Genomic DNA, 12,086 nt, shown 5'->3' with positions numbered 1-12,086 from the left:
CTTGGCCACAGAGCCGGCCCCTGAATGTTTAACTCTTGAAGAAACTGCCAGACCATGATCTACAGGATTGCTCCCTTTTGCTCTCCCACCAGAAGTGTGTGAAAGTTCATTTCCTCCAATTCTTGATATGGTCATTCTTCAATGTCAATTAAATTCTTTAATAAGTGTGTAGTGCTATCTCAGTGTGGTTTTAATTGCATTGCCCAAAGGATTCGTGATTTTGAGCATTTGTCATGTCTTTATTTGCCAACTGTTTATCTTTTGTACAATTTCTGTTCATCCCATTTGCCTAGTTTCTTACATATGATTTAGGGCTATTTTCATTTTCACATAAGACACTGAAACAACAAAGAGGTGTTGGAACTTTACTCTTAAAAAGCCTGAGTGATATTTTTCCCTATGGAGTCATTGTTTGTAAATACTGGAAGGATGTTTCCTCATTGTTTTTCACAAAATTTGTGTCACACATAATGTCATGGCCAGAAACACCCTACATGGCTAAGTTTCATCTGCATTGTGACCTTAACGTCCATCGCTTGAGTCCCGGCATTCAGTAATACAGGAAATCTAGCCCCGGTGCGTAGTGTTTGCCAATTCCCAAAGTGTCAGTGCTCCCACCGTGGAAGCGGGATGTGCTCAGAGAAGGAGTGGAAGATTCCACTCGGGTCCGCGGGCTTTGGCGGGAAACCAGCCTTGGCGTCTGCGGGACACTCCCCCAGGCGGGGCAGCAGCTGCGGGACTGCGGGAAGGCGGGAGGCTGCAGAGGCCTCACACGCGGGTCAGCGGCGAGGGTCCTCCCCGAACGTCGGGCGTCTCGGAGACCCGAGTGGCCTCGCCTTAGCGACGAGGGCTCAGAGCTGACACGTGCGGTTCCGGTGGCGCCTCCGACCCCACCCGGGACCTTGTGAGCGGGTCCCCTCGGACCGCTGTCCGTCTCGCCATTGACCCCCTTCCCTCCGTCCTCACTGCCTGGTGGTCTCCCAGCGGGGTTCCCTGCTGGGCGTTCCCCGCGCTGTGGGCCGCTCCTCCCGGCGCCCCGACTCCGGGAGGACTCCCGCCTTCCCGCTGGGGCGGCGGCCCCCGCGCCCCCGGGACCCTGGGCAGGCCTTTCCTCCGCGGCGCCACCGCTTCGAGACCCGGGCCGCGTGGGACCGAGGGGACGCCCGCCCACGGCTCCCTGCGCTGCTGCCCGGGAGGCCCCTGAGGCCGCGGCCCGGCGCCGACCCCGCTCCCGCCCGCCCGGCAGCGCCCCGCCCTCCGCCCCGCGGCCCGGGACGCGCGGAGCCGCCGGTCCCGCCGCTCGGGCGCCCCCTGGCGGCGCGGGGACGTCGGCGGGCGACTCGGCGACTCGGCGTCCGAGGTCTGTCGTCGAGGGAGAGACGGCCGTCAGCCGGCGAGCCCCAGACGCAGACGCCCAGAGACCGCTCAGCAGGGAAGATGCCGAGACCCCCGGGTAGCATGTCGTTTGCAAACGACGGGAGATCGAAGTCAGGGGACCTTCGTGAAAGAAGCCCGAGGGGAAACCCCTCCCCTCTAGGGGACCGAGAGCGACCGCCGCCGTCTCCTCAGACGCCGCGAGCGAGGAGAGGAACGAAGCCCGGACAGTGTTGAGAGCAAACTGACCTTCCTAGAGCTGCGTGCCCACAAAATTACCCTCCATCGGTGCAGGGAGACGGAGCCTCCGTCAGCCAAGCAAAAAGTGAGGGCCTTGGTGGCCCGTAAACCTGCCAGCTCGGTCCGTTCGGGGCGCTGTGCCGAAATGCCCCAGGCGGGGTGGCGTGTGAGAGTCAGCGTTGGTTTCTCCCAGCGCTGGAAGCTGGGCAGCCCGGGTCAAGGCGCCAGCCTGGGCGAGTTCTGCGGTGAGGACCCTCTTCCCGGTGCGGAGTCAGCCCTTCTTGCTGCGTCCTCACGTGCGGGGAGGAGCTGGGGGTCTCTGAGGCTCTTCCTAAGGGCACTGGTCCCGTTCACGCGGGCCCCAACCTGGTGCCCTGAGCACCTCCCGAAGGCCCGGCTCCAACACTATCATCTTCAGGGGTTAGGATTTCAACATGAATTTGCGGGGACACAAACGTTCAGACCATAGCGCCTGCCTTCCAAGAAATGTAACAGCACTTCTTTAGAGACAAGGAGAATGATCTTGGTCAGATACTCGGATCTAGATAAAGAAATAAGAGTGTCGAAGAAGGAATGAGCTAAGGTAAAATAAAAAGTGGGTTTTTTTTCTTATTCTGAATTGATTGACAGAGAACCATTTGTTCAAAATAGTATCAGTGGAGCAGCGGTTAAGTGCGCCGGTTCCGCTTCGGAGGCCTGGGGTTCGCCTGTTCGGATCCCGGATGCGGACATGGCATCACTTGGCAAGCTATGCTGTGGCAGGCATCTCACATATACAATAGAGGAAGATGGGCACGGATGTTAGCTCAGGGCCAGTCTTCCTCAGCAAAAAGAGGAGGATTGGCCCCAGATGTTAGCTCAGGGCTAGTCTTCCTCAAAAAACGACAACCCCCCCCCCAAATATTAATACCAACAATGTATTACATGTGCCTATCTTATTTGTATGTGTGTATAGATATATGCTTATTATGCTTTTATGTAAGTGGAATGAATAACATCAATGATAGAAGGGACTGGAGGGAGGAATTGGGGTCATTTTGTTATTATAAGGTACTCAGACTACATAAGAGGTGGTATAGTGTTGTTTGAAAGTGGACTTAGATTAGTTGTCAATGTTGACAACTAAAAAAAAAGAAGCATAACTGATATGCTAAGAAAGGAGAGAAAATGGAATCACATAAAATGCTCAATTAAAAACACAAAAAGTAGAAAAAGAGTGGAAGACAAAAATTGAAACAAAGTAGAAATTAGTAACAAACATGGTAAGTATTATTCCAACTATATTTATAATCCCTTTGAATGGCAAAAGACTAATTCAAAGACCAATTCAAAGAGATTTTCACAGTGAGTCAAAAACCAAGATCCTGCTATAGGTTGTTTAGGGAAATTGTGATGATACATTTGCAGTGTTTGAAGCCTCTGAGTTTGCAGTGATTTGTTTCAGGGGCAATAGATCATGAATAGAGGGACAAACATGGAGAGAAATGAAATAATTGAGAAAGACAAAGTTAGAGCATGTCAGCGAGTGCTCACTTCTTTATGAAGGTTCTGACTGAGTGACCCCGTCAGGTCAGTGTAAATAGGAAACTGCCTTATCTACATGGCTTCATTGCTTAACAGCATCCATTAGCTGTCATCACACAGATATATATATATATATATATATATATATATATATATATATATTTTTCCCTGAGGAAGGTTTCCCATGAGCTAACATCTGCTGCCAATCTTCCTCCTTTGTATGTGAGCTGCCACCACAGCATGGCCACTGACAGATGAGTGGTGTAGGTCAGTGCCTGGAACGAAACCTGGGCCTCCAAAGCAGAGCATGCTGATCTTAACCACAAGGCAACTCGGGCTGGGCCCAAAGGTATAATTTTTTTTTTTTTTTTTATTAATCTTATGATAGATTACAACCTTGTGAGATTTCAGTTGTACATTTTTGTTAGTCATGTTGTGGGTACACCACTTCCCCCTCCGTACCCTCCCCCCACCCCCCCTTTTCCCTGGTAACCACCAATCAGATCTCCTTCTCAATATACTAATTTCCACCTATGAGTGGAGTCATATAGAGTTCGTCTTTCTCTGACTGACTTATTTCGCTTAACATAATACCCTCGAGGTCCATCCACATTGTTGTGAATGGGCCAATTTCGTCTTTTTTTATGGCTGAGTAGTATTCCATTGTGTATATATACCACATCTTCTTTATCCAATCATTAGTTTCTGGGCATGTAGGCTGGTTCCACGTCTTGGCTATTGTAAATAATGCTGCAATGAACATAGGGGTGCAACGGACTCTTGAGATATCTGATATCAGGTTCTTAGGATAGATACCCAGTAATGGGATGGCTGGGTCATAGGGTATTTCTATTTTTAACTTTTTGAGAAATCTCCATACTGTTTTCCATAGTGGCTGTACCAGTTTGCATTCCCACCAACAGTGTATGAGGGTTCCTCTTTCTCCACAACCTCTCCAACATTTGTCGTTCTTGGTTTTGGATGTTTTTGCCAATCTAACGGGGGTAAGGTGATATCTTAGTGTAGTTTTGATTTGCATTTCCCTGATGATTAGCGATGATGAACATCTTTTCATGTGTCTATTGGCCATATTCATATCTTCTTTTGAGAAATGTCTGTTCGTGTCCTCTGCCCATTTTTTGATCGGGTTGTTTGTTTTTTTGTTGTTAAGCAGTGTGAGTTCTTTGTATATTATGGAGATTAACCCTTTGTCGGATAAGTGGCTTGTAAATATTTTTTCCCAATTAGTGAGCTGTTTTTTTGTTTCAATCCTGTTTTCCCTTGCCTTGAAGAAGCTCTTTAGTCTGATGAAGTCCCATTTGTTTATTCTTTCTATTGTTTCCCTCAACTGAGGAGTTACAGTGTCCGAAAAGATTCTTTTGAAACTGATGTCAAAGAGTGTACTGCCTATATTCTCTTCCAAAAGACTTATTGTCTCAGGCCTAATCTTTAGGTCTTTGATCCATTTTGAGTTTATTTTGGTGTGTGGTGAAAAAGAATGGTCAATTTTCAATCTTTTGCATGTGGCTGTCCAGTTTTCCCAGCACCATTTGTTGAAGAGACTTTCTTTTCTCCATTGTAGGCCCTCTGCTCCTTTGTCGAAGATTAGCTGTCCATAGATGTGTGGTTTTATCTCTGGGCTTTCAATTCTGTTCCATTGATCTGTGGACCTGTTTTTGTACCAGTACCATGCTGTTTTGATCACTGTAGCTTTGTAGTATGTTTTGAAATCGGGGATTGTGATTCCGCCGGCTTTGTTTTTCTTGCTCAGGATTGCTTTAGCAATTCGCGGTCTTTTGTTGCCCCATATGAATTTTAGGATTGTTTGTTCAATTTCTGTGAAGAATGTTCTTGGGATTCTGATTGGGATAGCATTGAATCTGTATATTGCTTTAGGTAGTATGGACATTTTAACTATGTTTATTCTTCCAATCCATGTGCAAGGGATGTCTTTCCATCTCTTTATGTCATCGCCTATTTCTTTCAAGAGAGTCTTGTAGTTTTCATTGTATAGATCCTTCACTTCCTTGGTTAAGTTTATCCCAAGGTATTTTATTCTTTTCGTTGCGATTGTGAATGGGATAGAGTTCTTGAGTTCTTTTTCTGTTAGTTTATTGTTAGTGTATAGAAATGCTACTGATTTATGCACGTTAATTTTATACCCTGCTACTTTGCTGTAGTTGTTGATTATTTCTAATAGTTTTTCTGTGGATTCTTTGGGGTTTTCTATGTATAAGATCATGTCGTCTGCAAACAACGAGAGTTTTACTTCTTCGTTACCTATTTGGATTCCTTTTATTTCTTTTTCCTGCCGAATTGCTCTGGCCAGCACCTCCAGAACTATGTTGAATAGGAGTGGTGAAAGTGGGCACCCTTGTCTTGTTCCTGTCCTCAGAGGGATGGCTTTCAGCTTTTGTCCATTGAGTATGATGTTGGCTGTGGGTCTATCATATATGGCCTTTATTATGTTGAGGTACTTTCCTTCTATACCCATTTTACTGAGGGTTTTTATCATAAATGGGTGTTGGATCTTGTCGAATGCTTTCTCTGCATCTATTGAGATGATCATGTGGTTTTTGGTTTTCATTTTGTTAATGTAGTGTATCACGTTGATTGACTTGCGGATGTTGAACCATCCCTGTGTCCCTGGTATAAATCCCACTTGATCATGGTGTATAATCTTTTTGATGTATTGCTGTAATCGGTTTGCCAAAATTTTGTTGAGGATTTTTGCATCTATGTTCATCAGTGATATCGGCCTGTAGTTCTCCTTCTTTGTGTTGTCCTTGTCAGGTTTGGGGATCAGAGTGATGTTGGCTTCATAGAATGTGTTAGGGAGTTCTCCATCTTTCTCAATTTTCTGGAACAGTTTGAGGAGAATAGGTATTAAGTCTTCTTTGAATGTTTGGTAGAATTCTCCAGAGAAGCCGTCTGGTCCTGGACTCTTGTTTTTGGGGAGGTTTTTGATTACCGTTTCTATTTCCTTACTTGTGATTGGTCTATTCAGATTCTCCATTTCTTCCTGATTCAGTTTGGGGAGATTGTAGGAGTCTAGGAATTTGTCCATTTCTTCCAGGTTGTTCAATTTGTTGGCATATAGTTTTTCATAGTATTCTCTTATGATCTCTTGTATTTCATTGGTATCTGTTGTGATTTCTCCTCTGTCATTCCTGATTTTATTAATTTGCGATTTCTCTCTTCTTTTCTTGGTGAGTCTGGCTAGGGGTTTGTCAATTTTGTTAATTCTTTCGAAGAACCAACTCTTTGTTTCATTGATCCTTTCTATTGTCTTTTTTGTTTCAATATCGTTTATTTCTGCTCTTATTTTTATTATTTCCCTCCTTCTACTGACTCTGGGCCTTGTTTGTTCTTCTTTTTCTAGTTCTGTTAGGTGTCGTTTGAGGTTGCTTATGTGAGCTTTTTCTTGTTTAGTGAGGTGAGCCTGTATTGCGATGAATTTCCCTCTTAGGACTGCTTTTGCTGCATCCCAAATGATTTGGTATGTCGTGTTCTCATTTTCATTTGTCTCCAGATAATATTTGATTTCTTCTTTAATTTCTTCAATGATCCATTGTTTGTTGAGAAGCGTGTTGTTTAGTCTCCACATTTTTGCACCTTTCTCTGCTTTATTCTTGTAGTTGATTTCTAGTTTAATAGCGTTATGATCAGAAAAGATGCTTGATATTATTTCAACTCTCTTGTATTTATTGATGTTTGCTTTGGTTCCCAAAATATGGTCAATCCTTGAGAATGTTCCATGTGCACTTGAGAAGAATGTGTAACCTGCTGTTTTTGGATGAAGTGTTCTATATATATCTATTAAGTCCATCTGGTCTAATTTTTCATTTAATTCTATTATTTCCTTGTTGATTTTCTGTCTGGATGTTCTGTCCATTGGTGTTAATGGTGTGTTGAGGTCCCCTACTATTATTGTATTGTTGTTGATGTCTTCTTTTAGTTCTATTAAGAGTTGCTTTACAAATTTTGGTGCTCCTGTGTTGGGTGCGTATATATTTATAAGTGTTATGTCTTCTTGGTGGAGAGTCCCTTTTATCATTATATACTGTCCCTCTTTGTCTTTCTTTATCTGTTTTGCTTTGAAATCTACCTTGTCTGATATTAGTATAGCGACACCTGCTTTCTTTTGTTCATTATTAGCTTGGAGTATTGTTCTCCATCCCTTCACTCTGAGTCTGTGTTTGTCTTTGGGGCTGAGGTGTGTTTCCTGGAGGCAGCATATTGTTGGATCTTGTTCTTTGATCCATCCTGCCACTCTGTGTCTTTTGATTGGGGAGTTCAATCCGTTTACATTTAGAGTGATTATTGAGACGTGGGGGCCTACCACTACCATTTTGTGTCTTGTTTTCCGGTTTTCTTCAGTTTCCTTTGTTTCTCGTCCCATGGTTTAATCTGTTCTGATGTAGAGCTGCTACTCTCTGTTGTTGTCCTTCTACTTATCTCCTCTGCTCTTGGTTTTGTAGCCCCTTTCCTTTTTTGGATTTTTCAGGAATGAGGGTTTTCCTGAGGATTTCCTGAAGAGGAGGTTTTGTGGCAATGAACTCCCTTAATTTTTGTTTATCTGGGAAAGTTTTTATTTCTCCATCGTATTTGAAGGATATTTTCGCTGGGTAGAGAATTCTCGGCTGTAGGTTTTTGTCCTTCAGATTTTTGAATATATCATTCCACTCTCTTCTAGCCTGTAAAGTTTCTGCTGAGAAATCTGCTGATAGCCTGATGGGGGTTCCTTTGTAGGTTAGTTTCTTTTGCCTGGCTGTCCTTAATATTTTCTCCTTGTCGTTGACTTTTGCTAGCTTCACTACTATATGCCGTGGAGTTGGTCTTCTTGCATTGATAAAGTTTGGAGATCTATTGGCTTCTGTCACCTGAAGATCCATCTCCCTCACCAGATTTGGGAAGTTCTCAGCCATTATTTCTTTGAATAGGTTTTCTGCCCCTTTCTCCTTCTCTTCTCCCTCTGGTATACCTATAATCCTTACGTTGCATCTCCTAATTGTGTCTGATAATTCTCGGAGAGTTTCTTCATTTCTTTTAAGTCTTGCTTCTCTCTCCTCCTCTGCCTGCAACAATTCTATATTGCCATCTTCCAAATTGCTAATTCTTTCCTCCATATTATCGGCCCTACTGTTCAGAGCATCTAGATTTTTCTTAATCTCCTCTATTGTGTTCTTCATTTCCAGTATTTCTGTTTGGTTCTTCTTTATCGTATCAAACTCTTTTGTGACATAGCTCCTGAACTCGTTGAGTTGTCGGTCAGAATTCTCTCTTAACTCAGTGAGTATTTTAATGATGGCTGTTTTGAAGTCATCATCATTTAGGTTATATATCTCATTTTCTTTGGGATTGTTTTCTGTGTATTTGTTACTTTCTTTCTGTTCTGGAGATTTAATGTATTTTTTCATATTGCTTGATGATGTTGATTTGTGCCTCCGCATGGAGATAGAGTTTAGTTGCTCCTTTCACTTGTTTCAGCTGCTGCGGTGGGGGGAGCAGCTGTTTATACTTCACCAACCAGGAACCCTGTCCGTAGTTGCTAACTGGGCCTGGGCCCCTCTTCGTAGCCACAGTGGCCCTTTGGATTCCCTCCTCTGCCGTGGGGGCCGTCACGGGGGGCTTCAGGCTGCAGGTGCCTACTGTTGTTGCCCACCTAGATGCGCTCTCTCCTTGGGGTCTGCAACGGTGTTATGGGCTTTTCCAGCGGCCAGGGGTGGGATCACTTTTATTTGTCGCTCGGTTGCTGTCGGCACCCACCAAATCTCACTTGTCCTCTATGGGTCGCAGGAGAGCTATTGGCATCTTCTACAGTCTGTGGTTAGTACACCTAGCTATGCTGCTTTTGCCCTGGGGTCTTCCAGCCTTGTGGCTGGCGGCTGGGTGCCTTCTACTGGTGCTGTGCAGAGGCTTTCCCTAAGGCTTCTGTGAGCCTGTAGGGTTTCCCCCTAGGCTACTAAGCTGGGTCTCTGGAACTCTCTCCAGCCCCAGTCCTCTCCGAGATCTCCGGCAATCCCTAGCCTCACCGGGTGGGCAACGGCAGCTGGGGGTCGCCCCGCCCTCTGGGCTTCTCTCCGGGCCTCTGCCGGGAGCTCTGAATGCTCAGCGTGGCCCCTCTGCTACCGGCAGACAGAGAGTTTTGTCTGCTGCCTGGCGGAGCTCCGGCGCTTCCCCTCCGGGTCGCCGGACCCGCCTTTGAAAGTTCCCCCGCCCCGGTCCTCTCCGAGATCTCCGGCAACCCCTAGTCCCACGGGGCGGGCAACGGCAGCTGGGGGTCGCCCCGCCCTCTGGGCTTCTCTCCGGGCCTCTGCCGGGAGCCCTGAGTGCTCAGCGTGGCCCCTCTGCTACCGGCAGACAGAGAGTTTTGTCTGCTGCCTGGGGGAGCTCCGGCACTTCCCCTCCGGGTCGCCGATCCGGCCTTTGAAAGTTCCCCCGCCCCGGTCCTCTCCGAGATCTCCGGCAATCCCTAGTCCCACAGGGCGGGCAACGGCAGCTGGGGGTCGCCCCACCCTCTGGGCTTCTGTCCGGGCCTCTGCCGGGAGCCCTGAGTGCTCAGCGTGGCCCCTCTGCTACCGGCAGACAGAGAGTTTTGTCTGCTGCCTGGCGGAGCTCCGGCGCTTCCCCTCCGGGTCGCCGATCCGGCCTTTGAAAGTTCCCCCACCCCGGTCCTCTCCGAGATCTCCGGCAATCCCTAGTCCCACGGGGCGGGCAACGGCAGCTGGGAGACCTCCGTGCCCTCCGTGTCTCTCTCTGGGACCCTCCGGGCGCCCCGAGCACCAGGCCGGGTCTCCCCGCCAATGGCGGGGAGAGACTCTCCCCGCGGGCTCAGGTGTGCAACTCCAAAGTTTCCCTCTGCATTTAGGAGTAATTGCGGGGGGTTTAAGTAGGGTTCTGGTCACCTGTTTCCACCGTCGCTCCTCTGTTGTGTTCTCGCTCCTGCCCTAGATGTGTGTGGATCCTCTGGGGGCGTCCGTTGGAAGAAAGCCGCTTGCGGGTACTAGGCTGCCCGTCGGGGTCGGAGAGTTTTCACCTATTTCCACATCCTCCCGGAGGAAAGTCCGTCCGCCTTCCGATGTATAGTCGCGTGGGTGTCTCAGACGTCCTGGGATGCTGTCTGGATATCCTTTGTCAAGCGATAAGTGTCCAAATAATTGTAGACTCGAAGGGCGAGAGACAAAGAGGACTACTCACGGCGCCATCTTGGAATTCCTCAAAGTCCCAAAGGTATAATTTTATATTGATGTTTTCTCCTAAAATTTTCCAGATATGACTAGGTCAGAAATGACCTTAGGACTACAGGGGGCAAAAGTTAGTTGGTGACGTATTTAGCTAATTGAAAAGCGTTCAAGTCATTCTGGTTTAAGAAAACCCACCGTTTACCTGATCGTGAAGGATCTGTGAATGGAGGTATGGGAAGGGTAGGGCCTCATCACAGCCTATTGCATGAACTTAAGCCCAATAACCATTTACAGAGTATATGCAAGATAATAAATATGAAATCATACTCCAAGAATAATATGAGAGTATGGAATTAAACAGGCTTTAAAATGTCATCATTGGCCTAGAAACAGATACATAGATCAATGGAGCAGAATTGAAACCCCAGAAACAAACCCATACATGTATGGTCATTTTATTTATGAGGGTTTTTTTGTGAGGAAGATTGGCCCTGAGCTAACATCTGTGCCAATCTTCCTCTATTTTGTATATGGGACGCCACCTCAGCGTGGTTTGATGAGCAATGCATAGGTCCGCACCCAGAATCCGAACCAGCAAACGCTGGGCTGCTGAAGCAGAGGGTGCAAACTTAACCACTCGGCCACCAGGCCAGCCCCTGGTCAATTTATTTATGACAAAAATCCAAGAATACACAATGGGGAAAGGATAGTCTCTTCAATAAATAGTGTTGGGAAAACTGGATAGCCACATGCAAAAGAATGAAACTGGGCCCCTATCTTACACTGTAAACAAAAATCCATGCGAAATGGATGAAAGACTTGAACATAATACCGGAAGCCATAAAACTCCTATAAGAGAACATAGGGAATAAGCTCCTCGCAATTGGTCTTGGCGATGATTTTTTAAAAATTATTATTATTTTATAGATGTCACAATGGTTTATAACATTGTGAAATTTCAGGTGTACATTATTATTTATCAGTTTCTGTATAGACTGCATTGTCCTCACCACCAATAGTCTAAATTTTATCCATCACCAGATATATGTGCCCCTTTACCCATTTTGCCCACCTCCTACCCCCTTCCTCTCTGGTAACCACTAATCTGTTCTCTTTGTCCGTGTATTTGTGTGTCTTCCACATATGAGTGAAATCATGCAGTGGTTGTCTTTCTCTGTCTGGCTTATTTTGCTTAACATAGTACCCTCAAGGTCCATCCATGTTGTTGCAAATGGGATGATTTTGTCTTTTTTATGGCTGAGTAGTATTCCATTGTAGATATATATATATATATATATGTATATATATATATATACACACACACACACACACATACCACATCTTCATTATCCATTCATCAGTTGATAGACACTTGGGTAGCTTCCACATCTTGGCTATTGTGAATAATGCTACAAAGAACACAGAGGTGCATAAGTCTCTTTGAAATTTTGATTTCAAATTCTTTGGATAAACACCCAGTAGTGGGATAGGTGGGTTGTATGGTATTTCTCCTTAATTTTTTGAGAAATCTCCCTACTACTTTCCACAGGGGCTGCACCAGTTTGCATTCCCACCAGCAATGTATGAAGGTTCCCTTTCCTTCACATCCTCTCCAACATTTCTTATTTTTTTGTATTGGTAATGGTAGCTGTTCTAACAGGTGTAAGGTGAAATCTCATTGTAGTTTTGTTTTGTTTTTAAAGATTGGTACCTGAGCTAACAACTGTTGCCAATCTTCTTTTTTTTCTCTTTTTCTGCTTT

General features: G+C 45.8%; 1 protein-coding gene across 2 annotated transcripts in view; it reads left to right on the top strand.

Moving 5' to 3' along the window:
* The window catches only part of LOC103563470 (zinc finger protein 256-like), a 106,684-nt gene that overhangs the window by 14,438 nt on the left and 80,160 nt on the right, over positions 1–12,086 (top strand). Inside the window, exon 2 of one of the 2 annotated variants that reach the window (XM_070558778.1) lies at positions 10,093–10,371. The exons of the other annotated variant lie outside the window; for it this stretch is intronic. The gene's annotated coding sequence lies outside the window, so the exon portion shown is untranslated. The remainder of the gene's footprint in view (positions 1–10,092; positions 10,372–12,086) is intronic. 2 annotated transcript variants of the gene reach the window in all.

The sequence above is a fragment of the Equus przewalskii genome, chromosome 9 (assembly GCF_037783145.1).
Source record: "Equus przewalskii isolate Varuska chromosome 9, EquPr2, whole genome shotgun sequence".
NCBI classification, from domain to species: Eukaryota; Metazoa; Chordata; class Mammalia; order Perissodactyla; family Equidae; genus Equus; species Equus przewalskii.
Note: the sequence above shows the minus strand (reverse complement) of the source record. Positions and strands in the feature narration are given on the sequence as shown.